Consider the following 23,154-nt stretch of genomic DNA (forward strand, 5'->3'; position numbering starts at 1 on the left):
GAAGTGGAATGAGTTCGGGTGACCTCAGCTTGGCGGATCAAGTCCACTTTCTGTAACAAACAAAAACAGCAAAATAATGTGGGACAACAATTGATGTCATTAGCCAGCAAGCACAAAATGGCTGCCATGTTCCACTGCAGTGTTGGCAGCACTTCATCGTAGCTCAGTAATTAAGTTTTTAAGGTGCTTTGTGATCCTGTATGGAGGAATAGTTTTAGTTCTCCATGTAATTATTAACCCACCTTTTGTACAGTATTGTTTAATTATCCAATTGGTTCGGTACAGTTCAAGATCAAGAACTGATACCAAAAAGGTTGTGGGCCCTTGTTAAAACTTGTACAAGATTTATTTGTGCCGCACAGTGGGATCCAATTAGTTTGGCACATTAGTGACACAGTGTTCTCCTAAACAGTTATATGTCTTCATGACCCTGTTTATTCAAAACCTGTGGTTTGTTCTGCATACTGGCTTTGTTTTTGCAGTAAATACCCTTTGTTTGAAATAGTGCCATCTGCTGGATACTTTACAAATAACATTTTTTTTTCTTTTTTTGTATTGGTAATGAAATAAGTAGGGGTGGGCAATGATATGAAAATTGTATATTGATACCGATAATATCGAAGTCTTCCAAAGCACAGAAATATAATAACACAATTACAATATCAAACATATATACATCTATAGACGTTAACAAATATTTGCATATGAAAACCAATAACTTACTTTAACTTAGTGATGCTTTGCTTCACAGTAGCCATGGAGAAAAACAAGTTATATTGTTTTACTATTCTATCATCAGCCACCTCAAAACTGAAATACGATACTTCACTGCGCACAGACTTTCTACCCAATCCGGAAGTAAGTGAATCTTCAGCTTCTCTGCGTGTAAATGCTGACTCACGGCACCTCCCAATCATGCCCAATTTTGCAATATTCTGCCAGAACTTCAATTAATAACATCTTTCGTTGCCAAAGGAAAAATGGAGTTCAAGAAAGTTTATATATGCAGAGACCTTTACATGTTGTAATTAGTTCACAGCAATTCAGTATGTTCCCAGACTAGGGTTGCCACCAGTCTGAGAATTGGCACCTGTGTCTGGCTGGCAGGAATTAACAAGCCCGGGCGCCCTAATGTTCGCTTAAGAATGTTCTCATATATGAACACTCCAAAAAAGAAAAGGCAACCCGGGCCGGCCTAGATTTAGGCCACCGTTTCAATAATTGCAGGACCAGGGCCGGCCTTTGCATATATATGAACGCAAAGCAGACTTAGGGCCGCATTTTCGTATTACATGACCAATTTGGTTACATACAGTGCCTATAGTAAGTATTCACCCCCCTTGGATGTTTTCTCAGTTTGTTGTGTTACAACCTGAAATCTTGATGCATTTAAATGTTTTTTTTTTTCCTTTGATTTACACAAACTACTCAACACATTGAAGAAGCAATAGAATTTTAATTGTGAAACAACAGTTAATGAAAAATAAAAAAATGAAATGTCTTGGTTAGATTAGTATTCAGCCCCCTGATTCAATACTTGGTAGAACCACCTTTGGCAGCAATTACAGCTGTGAGTCTTTTGGGGTAAGTCTCTACCAGGTTTGCACATCTGGATTGTGCAACATTTGCCCATTCTTCTTGGCAAAATTGTTCAAGCTCTGTAAAGTTGGATGGGGATCGTTGGTGGACAGCAATCTTCAAGTCTTGCCACAGATTCTCAATTGGATTCAAGTCTGGGCTTTGACTGGGCCACTCTAGAACATTCACTTTCTTGTTTTTAAGCCACTCCAGTGTCGTTTTGGCTGTGTGCTTGGGGGTCATTGTCCTGCTGAAAGGTGAATCTCTGTCCCAGTCTTAGGTCTTTTGCAGACTGAAGCAGGTTTTCCTCAAGGGTTTGCCTGTATTTAGTTCCATCCATTTTGCCCTCTACCCTGAGAAGCTTCCCAGTCCCTGCCGATGAAAAGCATCCCCTTAGCATGATGCTGCCACCACCATGCTTCACAGTAGGGATGGTGTTACCTGGGTGATGTGCTGTGTTGGGTTTGCGCCAGACATGACGCTTTGCATTTAGGCCAAATAGTTCGATTTTTGTTTAATCGGACCACAGAATCTTTTGCCACATATTTTCAGGGTCTCCCACATGCCTTTTTGCAAATTCCAAGCAGGATTTTACATGAGTTTTTTTCAGAAATGGCTTCCTTCTTGCCACTCATCCATACAGGCCACATTTGTGGAGTACCTGAGCTATTGTTGACACATGGACAGTTTCTTCCATCTCAGCCATTGAACGCTGTATGTTTTTCAGAGTTGTCATTGGCCTCTTGCTGGCTACTCTGACCAATGCCCTTTTTACCTGGCTGCTCAGTTTGGGAGGACAGCCTGCTCTAAGCAGATTCTGGGTGGTGCCGTATACCTTCCACTTCTTAATGATCAACATGACTGTGCTCCAAGGGATATTCAATGCCTTTGAAACCTTTTTATACCCCTCCCCTGCCTTTCCACAATTTTATCCCGGAGTTGTTTTGAAAGCTCCTTGGTCTTCATGGTAGTATGTTTGCTTGAATGCACTACCCAACTGTGGAACCTTACAGAGACAGGTGTATTTAATCAGAAATCATGTGAATCTCACAGATGGACTCCATTTAACTTATTGTGTGAATTCTGAAGGCAATTGGTTGCACCTGAGCTTATTTAGGAGTGTCATAGCAAAGGGGGTGAATACTTATCTAATGAAGACTTTTCAGGTTTTTATTTTTAATTGATTTGATTTGTTGTTTGATACACCATAACATGAAGTCAAAATAGTCAATAATATGTATAGTTTATTTTTTTTAACATATACCATATAATTAATACTGTGTTGCATTGAAAAAATATATATTAATAAGAATCATCTGCTACTAATCAAGGATTACTGTATATCCCGGTAGCTCTTTGTGGCAATGTGCCCCGCCCCTGTGTGCATTTCTGTGTTGTATGTTGCGTGCGTGTGTTAATGTTGGTGTATAGAGATGGCTGCACGGGATATAAATGGGTGTGTGCAGCACGAGTTATTTAAAATGTATAATTGTATTTAGGCACGGGATTGCACTTCACTTCACGTGCATTTAAAGTATTTAATATGTGAGCACGAGGTTGCACATAATTAATTCACGTGCTGGGATTCAAGTGAATAATTAATTAGTAATTGAATCCTGGCACAACAGTATATATAGGTGCACGTTTCACTCACTCGGGGTTGTGTGTTCAGGGCGAAAGAATGGGAGAGAGTGAGGAGAGAAAATATAATCAATTGCTATGTGGTGCTGGAGGACCAGCACGGTACGTGTTTGTTTAGTGTTCGTCCCTGTGTGTCAGTGCCTGTTCGTTTTGTTTGTCTGTTTATTTTGGCTAAAGTGCCGTGTCCTGCATTTTGTTTTGTTCAAACCTTTTATTTTACAGTAAACTGGCGCAAGCAAGCGCCTTCATCATTTCATCTCATCTGTCCTGTCTGTGTTATTTATCTTCTGGTTCTGACGTCACCACTCAGCCAGCCATGTGACGCTCTTCCATTATGAGTGCAGGCTATCGTTCCATAAATGTATAAATACAATTTAGTGTCACATTATTTCCGTATGTTCCTTTTATCTGACAAATAGTAATACAGTAAATAATAATCATACTAATAATTTGACATTTATCGAGCCAAATCAGAGTACTAACAAGTATTCAACCACCTTTGGCTTTTATGTTTGGGGTATTACTTAATTATATACAAGGCTGTGTGGTCCGGTGGTTAAGGAAAAGGGCTTGTAACCAGGAAGTCCCCGGTTCAAATCCCAGACCCTGAGCAAGTCACTTAACCTCCTTGTGCTCCGTCTTTCGGGTGAGACGTAATTGTAAGTGACACTGCAGCTGATGCATAGTTCACACACCCTAGTCTCTGTAAGTCGCCTTGGATAAAGGCGTCTGCTAAATAAACAAATAATAACATATGAAATGAACAGAATAAGAGAAAAGTAAGGCAAGTGTAATTTAATAAACTATAATAATAAAGTAATAGACAAACTAATGTTAATAAACTAACTGTCAAACTAAATTAACACAACACCCCTACAAACTTTAAAAAATACAGCAGGTCTAGATTAATTATGAATACCTGCACATGAGCAATATTCAAGAGATGCACAACATTATTTAACAGAATGGTGAAGCAACTTGCCAGAACAGGAAACACCAAATTGCTTGGCGACTTGTGTCTGATTCAGGTTTTTTTCCAGGAGCTCTGACCCTGAGCAAGTCACTTAACCTCCCTGTGCTCCGTCTGTCGGGTGAGACGTAATTGTAAGTGACTCTGCAGCTGATGCATAGTTCACACACCCTAGTCTCTGTATGTCGCCTTGGATAAAGGCGTCTGCTAAATAAACAAATAATAATAATATACAGTATATCCTTCCCAACAATCAAGGCCATTGCACACTGGATCCGATAACGCATCTGAATTTAACGTGCGTCTAAACAGAAAAAAAACGATCACGCGAATTCCCTATTGCACCTTGCACACTGAGTCCGTAATTGTCGTACGACGGTGATGCGTCAACTTGGGCATGAATGATATGTATTATAAAACATGAAAAGGTGGATTTTGTGCAGTATAGGTTATTACAAGCATATACTTAATATATTTCAATTGTAGTCGAGGAAGTAAAGAAACAATGGCCTAACCTGGAGACACATATCAGAGAAAGAAGCGTGACAGGGCAAGAGCGGTCAGGGCTTAACAGTCAAAAAATTATGTAAAGTATTTTCGGTAGTTCATTGCTAGCTTACCAACTTTTAGATATACATTTATTAGAGAAGCGAGTGTTTGAAAAATTAAATATTGGTCATATGGTTCCTGATGCTATCAACCGTGTTGTGTAATAGCATATGTTTTTTTTTTTTTTTATGTATTGCGTAACATTATTGTAGTCTAATAGAAACGTAATAATTAGCAAACGTTTTCCATCGGCGTTTGCTGATTAAGTTTATACTACATTTAAAATTTTTTGTGTTCACAGTTATTGTATTTATTAACTAGGTATATTTACTACAAAACCTCCACTACACACCAGCGCTCTGAAGTACGATATTAATGCATCTAGTGTGCAATGGACTGACACACGACTTTTCTAAAGATTCTAAATGACGGAACAGATCCAGTGTGCAAACGCCTTAATGCTGGGGACAACAAACATATCTACATGAACGAGATGGTAAACTCTGCTGTTTCGTCCGTCTTTGCTCACGCGGAGAGTTCCGGAGCTCACTTTCTCCATATCTACAGAATGTAAAATCTGCCACACGGCTCACTTTAAGCACTGTCACGATTACATCACTGCAACTTATAACACAATTCACATTGGTTCACAGAGACACATGCCTGCTTTACAAGTCCATCCCATTATGTATATGATTAATGCATTTTTATCGCCAGCCAACCACTTTATATTGCCCAAGTCGGTCTGCTGCTCATTAAGTATTCAAAAGCAATTGACAGGGTGGCATGGCTTGGTTGTCAAGGGATGAGTCAGACAAGGATAAATATATATAAATTTCAGAATAACCTTGAGATTAAACTTAAATGTTTATTTAGTGTATCGTGTTTAATTAAGACAGACACAACATAAATAATAGAATATAGTTTATTACTCACCAGAAAGATAGGGCTTAAAGATAATGACACATTCAGACTAAAAATGGTTTAGTCATGTTCTGTGATTGTTCTTTGCCGGCTGAAAACAAAGCACACAGTTTTCTTTACATTACACAAAAGGAACACACAGTACCTTTCCGTGACAGCTCGGCAGCAGAGTACACCTCCTGCATCCTTCTACTCAGTCGTCCAGTGCAGATTGACTGAACCTCTTAAATACCCTGCACCTGGTTCTAATTTACAATTACTTCCAGGTGCGGAGGATAATTAACAATAAAATAATTAAACAAAATGTGCATACCCACATGTTTTATGCAGGGGGGATATTAACCCCCTCCCTGCTGTGTTACTATATATATATATATATATATATATATATATATATATATATATACACACACCCTGTTGTGCAAAACTCTTAGACATTTTTCTACTCTGATGCATTATGAGCATCAACAATTCACTCAAAGCCTCCAATAGTGTTTTCTACTATTACAACAACCTTAACTTGCATAAAGAAGGAAAAACATTGAGTGAAATAGATTGCATCACTCAATGTTCAAGGTGTGGTATCCGAAGCATAACACTGTGTAACAATTTTTTTTTTTTTTTTTTGTTCCTGGGTAGTAAGTGTTATTTCCTAATTGCTTATGCCTCAAAAGTATAGAAAATGGCTATTATTCCCCACAAACTTTGCTTTTGTGACCAGGACAGTGATATTTTGAAATTTACCTATTTCCAATGAGAAAACGGGCGAATTTGTGTCTTTTCGTTCACATAAAGTCAGAAAAAAACAACATATGAATCCAAATTAACATGTATTTATACTAAAGTAATACAAAAATGACTACAAAAGATTTAGAAGTGAGTAGTTTTTCGAGATTTACGATTATACTGTAAATCACTTTCACGAATCAGCCCCCAAATGTAGTCTCCCAAATGTAGTCTCTCTTGTTATACTGTCCTTCACAGACAGCTCATCCAGGAGCCTCAAAGCCGTGCTGCTCCATAATGGTAACAAGTACCCGTCTCTTCCCCTGGCTCACTCGGTGCACCTCAAAGAGGATTACAACAGCATCAAGACCTTGCTGGACGCCTTGAAGTATGATGAGTACGGCTGGGACCCCCGGAAGGTACTGATGCCACCACTGCACATCAAATTGGGCCTTATGAAACAATTTGTCAGAGCTCTAGATAAGGAGTCGGCAGCCTTCAAGTACCTTCAAGACTTCTTCCCTAAGCTGTCTGAGGCAAAGGTCAAAGCCGGTGTCTTCATCGGACCACAGATAAAGAAGATCCTGGAGTGCAATGAATTCCCCAAGAAGCTCACTAGTAAGGAGAAAGCGGCTTGGAACAGCTTTGTCGCAGTGGTTTGGGGCTTCCTGTACAATCACAAGGCCGAAAACTATGTGGAGCTGGTTGAGACTCTGGTGAAGAACTACGGCACAATGGGCTGTAGGATGTCCCTCAAAGTCCATATCCTTGATGCTCATCTTGATAAATTCAAGGAGAACATGGGAGCGTACTCGGAGGAGCAAGGCGAGCACTTCCACCAGGATATACTGGACTTTGAACGCCGCTATCAAGGACAGTATAACGAGAACATGATGGGAGACTACATTTGGGGGCTGATTCGTGAAAGTGATTTACAGTATAATCGTAAATCCCGAAAAACTACTCACTTCTAAATCTTTTGTAGTCATTTTTGTATTACTTTAGTACAAATACATGTTAATTTGGATTCATATGTTACCCAGGAACAGAAATTGTGTTACATAGTGTAATCAACAAGTACAGAGAAAAATCATCTGTAATTTACAAACCCAGGACTGGAAGACCCAAAAAGCTGTCTAACAAGGATGAGCAATTCTTGAACATAATATCTTTAAGGAATAGAAAGACGACAAGCGTTGAATTGACAACAGAACTGGCAGATGCCACGGGTGTCGTTGTCCATCAAATCAACAGTACGAATGTCACTCTTGAAATCAAAACTTAAAGGATGTGTTGCAGTAAGAATACCTCTGTTAAGAAAGGGGAACAAGACTAAAAGGCTAAAATATGCACAAGAACACAGCATTTGGACTATCGAACAATGGTCAAAGGTGCTTTGGACTGTTGATTTGACTGTCCAGGCTTTAGTCCATATTTCTAAAAAAACCACCTGGTTGACAAACATTTTCTTCATTAATATAAATATTTAACGAATGCACTAATTTGCATAATGTGCCTCTGGTTTGACATGACATAACCTCCTTTAAGTAGTTCTTCATATGAGGAGTTAAGCTTTAAGTCACATATTTATAATCCATCTTTTACACCTAAATATTAAAATAGAATATTATTAATTAAATATTGATAATTTTTGAGTGACATAAAATTAAAGTAGAAAGAAAAACATTAAAAACTGTTACTGGAGCAGGTCCTGATACTAAAGCGTAAAAAGTATTATTAAAATAGTAACAAGGATTTATTCTTTTAAATTTACTATGGATTCCACATTTCATTTATGCCGATCACTCTATGACTTGTACAACCAGAGAAATGATGCTTGAAGTGGCAAGTGTGAGTGAAACTTGCATATTTACATGTGCATACAGTGAATTCACTTTTTTTGCACATTTTTTGCAAATTGAACGCAGCAGTGGTTGACAGTAGTGTCCTAGATATGCAAGCTGGGAGCAGTCATTCATTACATAGAAAAAATAACTAATTATTTAACGCAGCAGTTTAAAATGACATTTTAATAAGTAAACATTCATACATGCTGCTGAGCGATGATGCTGTAAATACTCTCAAAGCTTAATCCTTGAAACTGACCAAAGGGGGGCTTTGATGGAATCAGGGCATTTCTCTGGGGGGGGGGATTCATCCTTTTTCAAAAGAAAGAAAAAAAGGAAATCAAATGCAAAAACAGCCCTACATTCCTGAAAATGATTTACTTATTTATTACCAGTGCAGAACATGCAAATCAGGATTCGCAAAGGATTAGCATCAGCTGAAGTGCTGAACACATGGATGCCTTTGAATCGGCAGTCCTGGGACTATGCAAACGTGGGAAGCTGTCTTTGCATATTGCACAGCAATGTTTGTTAAGTGAGGTTGTGTTGCTTTTAAAGCAGCCATGAAAAAGGAAAATTACAAGTGGGCCGCTGGATTAAAAAGAAAGAAATGAGAGCGAGAAAATCTGTTACTCTAAAGTCTAAAAGGTATTAGTGTTGGTAGCCCCTAAAAAGTTTTGAAAAGGAGCAAGCCCAATTTTCTTATTGTTATTTATTTATTGATTTTTCAGTTTTCAGAAAAAAAGAATAAACTAAATCATGAATATATCTACAGTATATATAAATTTACAAAGCCAACAATGCATCTGATACAAAAAAGAACATAGTAATGAAAAAGAGTTAGAGAGAGAGAGAAAGAGAGATGCATTGCAGAGGGTCAGGGAAGGGATGGGATTCTAATGCACACTGAAACCAAGCAGAAAGAGCTGCCAAGCAATACATTGTCAATTATAGCATCTCCAAAGAAAATATTATCTAACTTTTACCAGTTAATGTAAATAAATTAAATTAATATACCAAGATTAACTTAATATTTCAATAGATCCTTTTTTATGTTCTTGTATATAGTTAAAGGGGTCATTTTAAACAAATTGGCCTTCTGTTTAAAGTGGATATTTGCAGGCAGTTTATTAATACTTCCCCCTTCATCAGAGATTTTGTGAGAAAAATCCCAGTTAGATTTGGTTAAATCCTTATATAATCTATAATATAATTCAATTGTAAACCTTTTTACTTCACATTAAAGAGCTGAATAAGATCCCTGATCCAGTGGACATATGAGGGTGTAGTTGTTTGTTTCCAACCGATGGGAGCAGTGGGCGGTTTAAGGAGCCAACCTGGACAGGAGCACTACACATGAATAAGAGAAGCTGGAGCTTGTTTGCATCTGTCACAGGTTGGACCCAGTCCTGGACAGATTATGGACAATTTAACATTACATAGGTGAAGTCGTGGGGAATTTAAAAATTGTATCAATCCATGACGGGCACAAATTGAGAAGGAATGCACTCGTGAGAGAATGGCTTTCCAGACATCCTCTGATAAGATAATGTCTAGGTCTTGCTCCCAAAGGGTTCTCAGTGTATTCAACGAAGGACAGTGCAAGGATAAAATGGTGTTGTACATTTTTTTAAATCAGACCCCTACACCAAGTTCGAGTATAGAATCGACCAGAGGATTTGGGGGGCAGCTGGAGAAAGTGTGCAAGTTTTAATACTCACAAAGTTCTGGATCTGTAAATAATGAAAGAAGTAGGTTTGTGGTAGATTGAATTTTTGAGAGAGTTGATCAAATGATGCAAAGTTATTATCTATGAACAAATCATTAAGAGAGTTAATTTTTTGCACTGATGTGAAATGCAGAATCTATCATGAAGGCTGGAAATAAATGGTTTCTATTGACGGGCTAATATGGAAATAGACTGCAGATCCAAATGACAAAGGGCAAGCAATTACAATTAAAACACAGATTATGACTTCTGTGATGAAAACACTCAGATCTTTAGCAAATAAAACATGCTGTCGTGTTAAAGATTTATAAAATCTATATTGTTAACAATAATGATTCGAGGTAATGGCGCACGCTTGGCCTTTACCTGAGTGATGGTCTCTAATACGCCTACAGAAATACACTTTCAGGGATGTGCCATTGTTATATTCGCACTCTTGTTTACAGCGCAACCAGGTCAGAAAATGAAAAAAGAAAATAAAGACCTTATGAAACTTGTATAAGCTTGTTACACGGGAGTTTCTTGAACATTTGCATAGCCTTCAGCATTTTGGAATCCTCTGTTGTTTCATGGGCGGGGGGGGGGGGGGATTAACTTTGGACACTCATTTTTAAAAGCATGGAATCGTTTGTTAGATATTGGTTAAGAGAGATCTTTAAGTATAGCTTATGTGGGGGCTGGGTGGAACCAAAATTAGTTTGATGATCTAAACCTAGCCCTGCCCTCCCACACCACAAGACACATCACAATCCCATCACACAGTCCATGACAGTCTTTGCTTGACTGAATGACTGTGGGTGTTCAAGTCAGAATTGATTTCTGAGAGGAAGCTTTCATGGTGTAAACATACCTGACTGTAGAACGTGCCTTTTGTCACTTGACTTGATGTGTATGTTATGGTTCTATGACTATATTGGTTCTAGTTTGTTAGACCAACTTTGAAAAACTCTAAATAAAGATTGTTTTTAAAGAAATGTTTGCTGTATAAGTTAATAATAGATTTATGTATGTCTACAGTGAGTCCAGGATATATATTCAAATGTCTTTGCATCAGGCCTGCCAAAATCTACATCACTCAAAACGAGAGGCATATTTTACATTTTTCCAATAAACAAATCATTTTTTGTTTTAAAACAGAGCTGATATCCTCTTTACAACCCACAATAATGCTCACACAGGCTTTTAGTCTTGGAAATGCCAGGTCTATAGAGTTACCCTTCAGCAGATACAGAGACTGTGTGGCATGCTTTACTTCTGGAAGATTTGCTTTCATTGACATCTATAAAAATAATGTGCCTTCTGTTCTGGAATTTTTGCAGATTCCTGTCACGTGAACGATAGGCTTTGCTTGTCTCCATTTAATCCTAAATGTGTAAAACATTTACAGTAGTCTTATTTTTTTTCTTATTTTTTTTCATTACATTTTAATTGGGGAGTACAGTACCACCACTTACACAGTACAGGGTTATTACCCTTGTACTGTACTTTGGCTATTTAATCCCTGTACGCAGTGTCAGTTTTACAGTTTGAAAAAACAGCACTGACTGCAACAGCAAGCATGGCTGGAAAGAGAAAAGCGATGCGCCTCAGCACGAGAATTCAATGGAAGAGAAATGTCTCTGTTAGATACTGTGCGCTTGCTAAAGCATGCTTGGAACTCTGTCAGTCAGCAAACAATGCAACGTTGCTTCAAAACAGCTGGGGTTTCTGTAGTTGAGGAGGAGAGTGCTGATGAAAATACAGCCAAAACTGAAACTCAGACACCACCAGAGGGGATGTCAGAGGAAGAATTCTCACCTTAGCGACCAGGAAGCTCTGCCTGAAACAGACACTGATGACATAAGCATGCGTGCTGCGCTTATAACACTGCTAATATGGAGCAGCATCAGCATATAGAGCCAAATTGGGATTTTTTTAAGAAAACGCTGACAAGATTGTCCAGATGCGTATCACAGAGTTCTTCGCTGGAAACAATTTGCAGTAATGTAGCCTACCTGTACTGTACATTTCTGCACTTGCATTGCTTTTTTGTACTTACCTTTTTATTACATTCATAGGTTTTAATACATCTTTTTTAATTAGTGTAATGAGTGTCTTAATAAAGATTTTAAACCGTATACACACTTGTTTGTTTTGATTACTGTACTGGTGATTGGGGGACATTTTGAATGTCAGGTTATTGTGTGGGAGTTTATACCGTCTATCGCTTACTGTGGGTGAATCACGTTAACACAAGCGTGTCCGTTCTAAGCGGTGGCGACTGTATCAAAAACAGTAAACGAAGAATAGACAAGGCATTGTTTAGTAACATAGTCAGTATTACGATTAAAATATTAATCTGACCAGGGTCCAGTCCCACCTGGTTTGGATTAGCAAGTATAATGTACTTTGTTAAGCAGAGGGAAAAAATACATCTCCTAGCTACCTAGCCAATATCAGAAACCTGAGCTGGGTTACAGCAAACCAACAGTTTCTTAGGCGTGACCTGCAAATCCCTGATTTGAGCTCTTTAAATCTGCATCTGCAGAAATACAATTCTTCCACATCTTTATATTTAGTAGTTATATTTCTGAATTGCTTTCTGCTAATGCCTTCAGTGTTGTTATTATGGCGTTATCTGACATGTTTGTCTTGATTTTTTACATAAAAATATATGAGTGTTTTGAAATTTTAGATGAATTGCTTTTTGAAGTAAACCATGTTAATTGAAAAGTAGTGTTACTAATGCCATTGATGGAAAGCCAAACTTCAATTAGAATTCCATTTATTTATTTATTTAATTTGTGTTTTCAGAAGTTAAACCTCAACAAAAATGAACTGTTACTAATACATGAATGAAACCCTCATATCTGACAACCATTAATAATGTTGTATTTACGATTTTAATCAAAGTTTCAACAAACTCACTTTTAAAAAGATCAGAAGCAGCACATTTTGATGTTGAAGGACAAACATGAAATCTTTTGCATTGGTATTATACCATAAGTTGTCCATTAGCAGCCATTCATGTTAGTTGTAATTCCCTAATTAAAGGGTGCTTGCTGTAATTAGTTTCAGATCTGATATCTTTCAGCACAATGCAGTATTGATGTGGTGTTGAAAGAGTGGCTATAGTACAGCATTTGGTTCCTTTAGGGATTTATTCCTACTAAAAAAAGCACCTGAATATCGATGCTGCCCAGCATATCCAATATACTTGTATTAATGTTTGTTTCCTGATAAAGTATTTTTAAACATTAATTATTGTCTAATTTCACCCTGATCAATAAAGCTTACCAGCATGTTCCTTTCATGTCTAACTTCCTGCATGAGGAAGTTGTTTAAGGACCAAAAGATCACAAACTTCTACTTTACTTGTACGCAGCCGAATTATGAAATAGCAGTTGGAAATGCAAGAGAGGTCATATAGACGAATACCCGCTGCAGGGAAGCTTGAAGCTGAAGGAAAGCTTGAAGCTGAAGGAACTGTGAATTCTGAGCTTCTGAGGAATCCGAAGAAGGCTGTGAGGCAGATGGTCTCCATTAGGAGATCTTCGTAGGGGGAGAAGCAACCTTTCCGAAGAGTAGAGATGAGAGAATGGAGGATGTCTGTTGATATAGGCAGGCGGGAAGATGCAGCAGGGGGGGGGGCTTTTGAGGATTCCGCGGAGAGTCAGACGAACGACTGGTATGGAGAGGATGATGGGTGAAGGCACGGACATGATGCGGTAGTGATATTGGATTCCTGACATGTAAGATTTAATGGATGCTGGGGAAAGATGGAGAGATTCCTTAGCATGAACAATGAAGGCTAGGATCCAGTCTTGATTGAAGGGAATAGGGTGGATACGATTATGAGCACAGAATCTTAAAAATGCTGACCAGGCCGTAGAATAAGAGGCTCTTGAAGAAGGGGCGAGGGCTGTAGACATGTAGTTTTGAGCAGATTGAAGGAGGTTGCGAAGGGTAGAGTTCAGTCTAGAAGCAGCTGATGAAACTGTGGGGTCTGGAGAGGGCTTGGGGAGGCAGATGGAACCAGCTGACGGAACTTGGATACCTGTAGGCGAGAGAGAGCATCAGCAGCATTATTGTGGGTACCAGGAAGATGGCGGGCCTGTATTAGGAAGTTGAGAGATACGGAAGACTATATGAGACGACGGAGCAGGCGCATAATGAGGGGGGATGAAGAACGTCCTTTGTTGATGATGTGCACTGTGGGTTTGTTATCGCTGAAGAAAAGGATTGACTTTCTTGACCATTGGTGACCCCAGAGGACAGCACCCACTATGATTGGATAAATTTCTAGGATAGCCGTAGATTTCTCTTGAGGGGGAAGGAACTGAATTTCAGGGGGCCAAGTGCTGGAGAACCATTCGGGAGCGAGGAACCCGCCGAATCCGATGGATGAGGCGTCAGTGAAGAGGGCAAGGTCATGAGGGGCTGAAATGAAGTCGTCATAAAATAGAGAGAGGCCATTCCAGTTAGTAAGGAGATTGATCCACATCTTTATGTCTTTTCTGGCTTCGGCTGAGATTTTCATGTGAGAATTCATATTCCTGACAGTTGATGAGAGGGCTAGGAGACATGAAATAAAAGTTCTGCCCTGAGGAATGATGCGGATGGCGAAATTAAAATGACCGAGGAGAGACAGGAGGTCCCTCTTCTTAATGAAAGAGGAGATCTGAAAACTGTTAATGAGTGAGAGTAAGCATTGGAGTTTGGCAGGAGGCAAGCTGGCTTCGAATTTCACGGTATTGAGTGTAATGCCGAGGAATTCCAGGGAGTTAACAGGGCCGATGGTTTTCTCTTGAGAAAGAGGGACACCAACTAAGGAGAAGAGGGTCTTAAGCTGATTAATTGCTTGGGCTGGAGGATCCGAAGGGGGGGAAATAAACAGAAAGTCATCCATTAGATGGAGAAGGAAGGGGACATGATAGGAGTTGAGCAAAATCCAAGAGAGGGCTTCTGACAAGGAATCGAATATTTTTGGGCTACTGCGACAACCAAAGGTGAGCTGGGTGGAGAAATAGAACTTGTCTGCCCAACAGACTCCGAAAAGGTGACGGAGGGAAGGATGAATAGGCATGACCTTGAATGCATCAGAGATATCGGCTTTGGCAAGCCAGGCTCCATGACCTGCAATTTTGATGAAATAAATGGCACCTGAGAGCTTAATGTAGTGAAGAGCGAACTCCTCGCTTGAAATGAGGGAGTTAATGCTGCGTGTGTAACCGCCCCGAGGAGCGGATAGATCAATGATAAGGCGTTTCTTGCCAGAATACTTGCGGGTAGCGATGCCTATGGGATTAATGCGAAAGGTAGTGAAGGGGGGTGCTGCAAAGGGGCCGACCATGAAGCCTTTGTCGACTTCGGCATGGAGAAGGGAACTGACGACTTGTGGCTCAGCGATGGCAGAACGGAGGTTCTGACAGATGTGAGACTCGGAAGGAACGTGAGAAATGCCAGTGAAGAAGCCATTTGAAAGTCCACTAATTAGATAGGAGTCGAACGCCTTGTCTGGATGATTTAGAAGCGCATTAGCGAGAGCCGGAACGTTGATAGGAGTAAAAACCTGAAGTAACTTTGATTGTCACTTAGCTTTAAGAGGACATATGGACCGGGAGTGGGCATCATTGCAGAAGCTGCAGACATGGAGGTTCTTGCAGGCGCGGTTGAAACAGACAGAAGAATTAAAGTTATTGCATATTTGCCTGCCACCTGAAAACTTAATGGGACGGCCATAGACATCTTGAGCTTGAGATCTGGTGGGTGGAGCTGAGGCATGGATGGAAGCAGGGGCAAGATGTCTTGAACTGAGAAGAGAAGGCAAGGGATGAGGAATGGGTTGGGGAGCACTAGCTGCTACCTTAGGACATAGGTAAGAGCAGTGCGCTGTGGAGGCACATGCGCTGCAGGCATTGGCACGAATTCCGCTGAAGATGCGGGTGAAAAGATCTGGGTCGGAACGGGACCAATCCACAATACGGTTATCGGCTGAGAGGCTGGCGGCAGCTTTGGCTGAGAAGGCACGGTGGTATTGATAGAACAAGGTGCCTCCATAGCGCACAGACAATTCAACGACCAGAAAGAGATACTGATTTAGCTCCTGTAATCTATGTGGATAAACAGAACAGAGAATGTCACGATAGACGGAGAAAGCAAGGACGAATTCTCCCACGGAAAAGCTTTTTTGAAGACGTGGGTCGCGGGACTTTAGAGTGACTGAAACGTCTCCACAGTCAACCACTCTGTGATCTAAAAACTCAGAAGAAGCAATGAGAATACAAACGAGATTAACATCCTTGCCTTCAATTATTAGCTTCCTAATTTTTGGAGAAATAGAATGGCTGGTGATAGCACGGGGAGAAGAGGAACTTGCTACAGTGGCTGAAGAGAGGTTGAACTCTGGAAGAGCAGCGGGGGGTACTGAAGAGGACGTACCAAAAGTATAAGCAGGAGTGCTGGAACTGAAGGCGGGTGGAGCCGAAGAAGGGTTCTCCAGTTTGTCAAGACGGGCGCTGAGGGCTAGCTGAGAGTCTATAATGGGCTGGAGCAGAGATTGCAGTTGATTAAACGTGACCTGAGGGGCGCTGCTAGAGGAGGGGACGGGCGAGGTGAGTGACTGCGGCGGCAGATGCTGTGGCTGCGCTGACTGCGCTGGCAGGGGGAGCTGGGCTGCGAGAGCAGGATCTTGCGCATGCGCAGCAGGAACAGGAACTGAGAACGTAGCAGGAGAGGAGGGCCTGATGGCCGAAGCTTGCAAGCGGGGGGGAAAAATCGGCTCGGCTGACAAAGCTTCACAATAAGTAAGAAATAGGGACATGCGATCTCCGCCAACGGGAATGGGAATGGACTTTTCAAAGAGTATTTTCAGCAGCTTGGGTGTCGTCCAATCTTTATAGTGGAGCTGCGGTGGAGGCTGCCTAGCGGAACCGCGCTTTGAGCCCTGCTCTTGCCTAGCTGAAAGCCGGGTAGAAGCAAGGTTGACTGGCGGGGCTGGTGCGGTCATGGACCGGGATGAGAAATGGGATGCCTGACAGAGACGGACCGGTGGAGGGGTCGGACGCAGGAACTCGTCTGAGTCGGAAGGAAAGGCGTAGGCTGAACGCTTTTCCATTTGGAAGCAGGTAAGACTGCGCGTATAAATCTTGTTGAAACAATGGTCTTCGTAATAATTTTTTTTTTTTTTTTTTTCGAGTAATGCATAACACTACTGGTCAGGATTCAAAATGAAACACTAGACAGAAAAGGTGCAGGTGATCAGGGCTTAAATAGAAAATAGATGCTACTTAACAGGAAATTAGAAAATTGGGAGATTGAAAGATTGGAAGCACCCAGCTCCACGCCCCCTGAACCACGCAAGCTAACATTTCTCAATGTTGTCAGCTGTCAGCGCCCCCCTAGCATAGTCTGAAGATCGCATGCACCGCTGCACTAGAAAAGGAAATGCGTCACTTCCTTAGCAACAGTCTTAATGACCACTAGCCTGGTACAGAGCGAAAACGAAATAAATAAATGACCAAGATGCCACCAAAGAAGCCATCTGAAACCGAATTCAGAAAACAGAAGAGAGGGAGAGAAGAGGAAGCATGTAAGCTTTCTCAACAGTGGCAGAATTGGCTCGGAATTGGAAGCTCAACAATAAACTTTGACGCTGTGATAGACGAGTTCGCTAGTGTTAAGGCTAGGAGTGTTCCTCTGTAAATTGTCACCCTGTCAGCATTTCAAGCTGTGTTTTCATCAGGTCATTTTTTCCTATAATATAATTTAGTTACAGATTGACTCATTACTGAAAAGTGACAATAATTCATTTTCTTTTCGCTAACTGTATAGATGGAAATGTGATTTTATGTCTTTCTGAATGTGTTTCATGCCATTAAGTCATTGCAGTATGGGTGGGAGCAAAAAAAACGGGTGGGTGATGGTGGGGGACAAAAATAGGATTGCCTGCCCCTGGTGCTAAAATGCTACGCTCCCAAGAAATGTTTATTACAAAAGTAAAAGCTCTCACGTTTACAAGAGCAGATCTTGTAAAAGAAGAAAAACATAGAACTTGTTTTTTTCATTTCCATGTAGTTGGAATTCTAAGGATAGTAATATTTTAAGAATATCATGTCCTCTGAATGAGACTTGGGCTTCACAGTAAATAAATCGTAGAATAAACTGTATTGGCGAAGGATCAGCTCTCTACAGTCAGATTTTTTTTTTTGGCGTATGTTTAGTATTTTCAGGTTTAAAGCTAAGTGAAAGCATGGTAAAGCATAGATAAGCATTGTAAAGACCAGCAAGGTATGGTAATGCATATTATAAAAACATGACAAACCAGGATAAATGGACAATATAACTATGGGGAAAAAACATGGTAAAACTTCAAAAATACTGTGATACACTTTTATAAGGGAAAGCAAGGAAAAACCAAGGAATAACCTAGAGCTTGTTTTAAAATGTTGTACAGTATGTCTCATGCTTGCCAGGAGTCTTTAATCTAGTATTTACTTTCCAAGAGGCACCACAAGAAAATGTAAGATCCATTTTTGGTAGATGTGTGTCATCGTTGGGGAATATAAGGGCATATTCAATGAACTACATCACCCATTGTGTTCTTGTTCATTGCATGTTTTTGGATAAGGTGCATGAGAGGTTTGCTCCACTCATAAATATGCATGAGGCTCATGCTGCTTTTTCATATTACAATGTATTCTGGGCTGGTTTTACGTGTCTTTTGTTTTTTTATGGTTCTTCTGTTTTAGTTTTGTAAACATGTGCTGCTAATGAAAGAATAGGATGCTGTCATGCTGTAGGTCCCTGCTGTTTACCACACTTAATGTCAGTAATGTATTTATGGAGCCTAGGAGACAGGAAGTGGGTGTGGTACTCCTACCCACTCCATGAGAAAAACCCATCAGGCCAATTGGAGGGGAAGTCAAATGCATATTTGCCACATTCCCATTCATCTGCTACTCCACGCAGAACACAGCATATAAACAAATACAATCTGTGACTCCTACTGGCTATTAATAAGCTACTGTGCATTTTTATTTTTTTTTTGCAGTTTGTTGTTTGAAAAATTGACGAGTGAAAAATTTATTTTGACATCAAAGGTGATATAGCTGTACAGAAGAATATTTTTGTTATTTATATCAGTAACCAGTTAAAACATATATACAAGTTTTGATTTGTGTGTAATGTAATATCAAATACAATTTGATACAAATATGATGGTTATTTTTAGCATGCTGGTTTACATAGTCCAATATGGCAGGAAGTCTGTGCTTCCTTTAATCATTATATTGGGCCATGCAACAAAGGGTTGGTGCAGGTGTAACTAGCCAGCTGGTGAGATTCTGTAATACCTGGTTTGTGTGTGTATTCATCTGTGTGCCCGTTGGTTATATTTGAGGCATTGCATGTAGATTATTTCTGTATAAATTTGTTTGCATGCACAGTACATCACATTGCAATTTAAAAGTTGGTCTTCAAAATAGATTTGTTTTCATATGTAATAAATTGAGTTACTGCCTGTTTCACAATGAATTGTCCTGGTTCTGCTGGAGCATCTCTTTTCCAGCTGTGTAATGTTCTTTCTGTATTCTGTGAAATCGTGGGGAGAAATTACTTCTTACTGTTCTGCAGCGATGTGATGCTCAGGTAATGTTCCAGCTGAGTAGCATTTTGCTGCTTTGCTCTGTGGTGTCTTTTTAGGCGTACAAGTCTAGATGAAAGTCTACTGTAGATTCTAGGGATGCGAGTCAGCTGTGATTGGTTCGGGTTTTTATCAAGTCTTTCAGCTGATAATGACATCCAGACAGGTTTTGGTAAAACCATAATGAAAGATTAAAACCGAAAAACCTAACTACGTTTGTGCAACCAAGGGAACGGGACATATCATTATTACACACATGTTTGGTTTTTTTTAAACATTTTTTAACTGTGATAAATAAGCTCAATACAGAGTTATTGCATCACTCATACCAATGTATTATACAATTAGACAAGGTAGAACAAATATATTAATGCATTAAGAGACAAACATTTGTATGTACTATTTGCTTGGTACTCCCAATGTAGCTGTGGTCGGTTCTAAGTGGCAAATCATGTGTTGAATTGCAATTGCAATAATGTAATAAACATGTTATCTTCAAGTGACTGGAATGCGTGGGAGTATTTAAAATGGTTTCTGATGAGGAAACACTTCTAATTTAAGCAGCTTCCAGATATTTGTGTGCAGTATCCTGCTTGTTCAATTTTCACAATGGTTCAGGACCTCAACTAACATTTTCTTTAAATACTTTTGCATGTAGCTGTTTTAGTCTGTTTAGCATCATTTGTTATTTTTGTATTTGGTCTACACAGAGTAATTTAACAGACAAGGCACTCAAACTTCCACCGTCAGCTTTTCACTTCTTAGGTTATCCCTACTAAGGGCAATCAAGTAAGTCTTGTCATAGCTTTTTTGATTTATGTTACCATATTCAAATTATTAAGGGATGTTAATATGAACTGTCTACATGCAACAAAGTGTGCGATGAGCTCCAGAAAAAGCCGCCAGCTTACTGCTGAGACTACCGATGCTTTTTCATTGTACAAAAAAAAATAAAAAATGGGTTCAGTTCGGTTTTATCATTTTTTTTTCGGAATCGTTCTGTTTGGAATTGTATGCAAATGTTGGTTTAAGTTTGGGAAACTCATAACCGTTGCATCGTTAGTAAATTCACAAGATGTGTTGTTTGCTACTATTTGTCATGGATTGTTGATAAATCAAGGATGCTAAGCAAACGTTTTACCAGGCTTCAGAATTGGAGTCCATTGGATAATTAAAATGTGTAATTGTATCTTGTATTTCCTGGATTTTATGTAATATTTAAAAGGTATGAACCCTGTCAGTGACTGACTTCCCCATTCTTCTATTTGAGAAGTTGTAGTATCTGGTATAGAAGCAAAAATGTGATTGGTGCCAATGCCTACCAAAAAAGAGCCAATATTGACAGTAACTACATATTCGTGCAAGCCTAATTGAAACCACCTAATTGAAACCATCTCTTTGTGCACATCCCAATATTGACATTTCCTGTATCCTGGGAAGAGGCAATACCCCTCCCACAATACCAGAAAAAACAGTACATTCTGAAAATATGTGCATTCTAACTGAACTTGCTTTTATGACTGATGTATTGTGTGAAATTGCATTTTGACATTGCTGTCAGGAAGCCACTGTGAAAGCAAAGCTGCTCGGCAGTGGGCTAAAAGATTCAGGCTTATTAACTGTATTCCTGCACCTGACAGAACAGTTGAAAAGCCTGCAAGGTTGTCATTAGCGACTGCTAGAAGCAAGCTTCCTGCTTTTTTTCTGGAGAGCTGCAAAGAGTTCCAGCTCTCAATGATTAGAGCAGTGGCCTGCAACTTTAAGCAGGCCACATTGTCATGGTGATGAGAACTTTACTGACTTTGCTGCCTAATGATGGAATGCCTTCAGCTAGTGAAAGGCCTACTCTATGCTCATATATAGAGCCCCGTGTTTTTCACAACTATGAAATAAAATTAAATGTAACCTATAAAATAAAACGACATGCAAAAATAAAACAAAATAAAACGAAAAATCATTATAAAGCAAACATAGTGTAGTGTTTCAGCAGGAGGCAGAAAACGAGAGAGACTTTTATTGAGCAGGCCTTTCTCTCAAACACAGAGACCACAGCTCTGCCAGCTACGCAGGTTACAAGACCAACAACAACACAACATGGCGTTGCAGCGCATTCTTTTCACCTTAGCCCCGCCCCCTTATTGTCCGCACATCCCATTGGCCCTCAGCCACACACTAGGCCCAATGGGCACAGTCAAACAACAGCCAATGAGGACAGACAGACAAACATCACAGGGGAGACACAGAACATGCTCACACAGACTAGGAATACACAGACACAGGTAAACAAACCAGCGGCGAGAAATAAAGAGCGGGTGGGGAACACAATTACAGCGGAAATTACAGTACACAAACACAACTGCACGGATTACTACAATAGAATTACATTTTTAAATTGGGAGGTTTATACAAAAAATACTTTAATAGAGTCCAAGCTATTTTCGCCTGTTTTTTTTTTTTTTTTTTTTTTTTACTGTTGTTAGGTTTGTGGCTATAACTCTTTAACTATAAAGGTTACAGGTATATGTCATATATGAAATGCATGTGCACACACTAGGCTTCCATAAAAAAAGTGAAATAGTCTGAAACTCCTCCTGTTCAATACAGATACCAAAAAACACAGAAAAAGAGAGACGCTTTTTAGAAAAAAAATATTTATTGTTTGTAAAAAATATTTTAGCATGGCCAGCTCAAATCTGACACAGTGAAACGTTAAGTTACTTACCGTAACCCTGGTTCCCTGAAAGAGAAGACGACCACCAACGACATTATGTATGGGATATGCCTGCCCATTGGGTAGGTAAATGCTGAGCTCTCTATGCGGTAAAATAATGAACAATAAAACATTGTGTTGTTACACACTAAACAATACCTCTAAATCATAATACAACAAATATAATACAAAACAACACAACATAAACAAAGTACACACAAGGTTGGGGTTTACCCCATCGCACACCTTCAATTAGAAATGTCATAGATCTGTTTCATTGTTAATCTATGAATAACAATCTAAGCATGATTGAATAAACCGTGCAAGTAATTGCTTATTAATTAGCCGACCTGTTATGTTAAATATCTGCTCATTTTCTTTGCAGATTACCAGAGTCGCACAGTTTGCATTTCGCACCCCTGTGAGCAGCTGAAGCAGGTGAGGAGCCGTTTCTGCAATCTGTGAGTACTGCTGCTGTTTTTTTTTTTGTTTTTTTTTTGCCTTTCACTTACAGGAGTGCAAAAATGAACGTGTAGTGCTAATGTAGTCATGAATGATCATTTTAAAGTGTATGCATCTTCAAAGTTCTGTGCTGTAGTCAGTGCTGTAGTCAGACCCCTTAACAAAAAAATAAGACTGCTGCAACCTGCTGTTGGTGTATACCAGAAATATTGCTGCAACCCTCCTGTAACAGGCTGCAGCAACATAGCAGCTAACTCACAATTTACCATGCAAATTAGGTTGCTGCAACCTCTTTCTCTTGCAACGTTGCAAAAAGGTTGCAAAAACTGTTAGGTTGCAGTAACATAGCAGCTAACTCAAAATTTACCATGCAAATTAGATTGCTGCAACCTCTTT

The 23,154-nt window shown here is 39.7% G+C and overlaps 1 protein-coding gene across 4 annotated transcripts in view; it reads left to right on the forward strand.

Annotated features, from left to right (window-relative positions):
• Window positions 1-23,154, forward strand: part of LOC117399405 (neurocalcin-delta) — a 122,598-nt gene that overhangs the window by 56,222 nt on the left and 43,222 nt on the right. For 2 of the 4 annotated variants that reach the window (XM_033998523.3, XM_033998524.3), the window contains one exon: window positions 22,682-22,757. The gene's annotated coding sequence lies outside the window, so the exon portion shown is untranslated. The remainder of the gene's footprint in view (window positions 1-22,681; window positions 22,758-23,154) is intronic. The other 2 variants (XM_033998527.3, XM_033998531.3) reach the window with 1 other exon arrangement.

Source organism: Acipenser ruthenus, chromosome 4, assembly GCF_902713425.1.
Source record: "Acipenser ruthenus chromosome 4, fAciRut3.2 maternal haplotype, whole genome shotgun sequence".
In the NCBI taxonomy this organism is placed as follows: Eukaryota; Metazoa; Chordata; class Actinopteri; order Acipenseriformes; family Acipenseridae; genus Acipenser; species Acipenser ruthenus.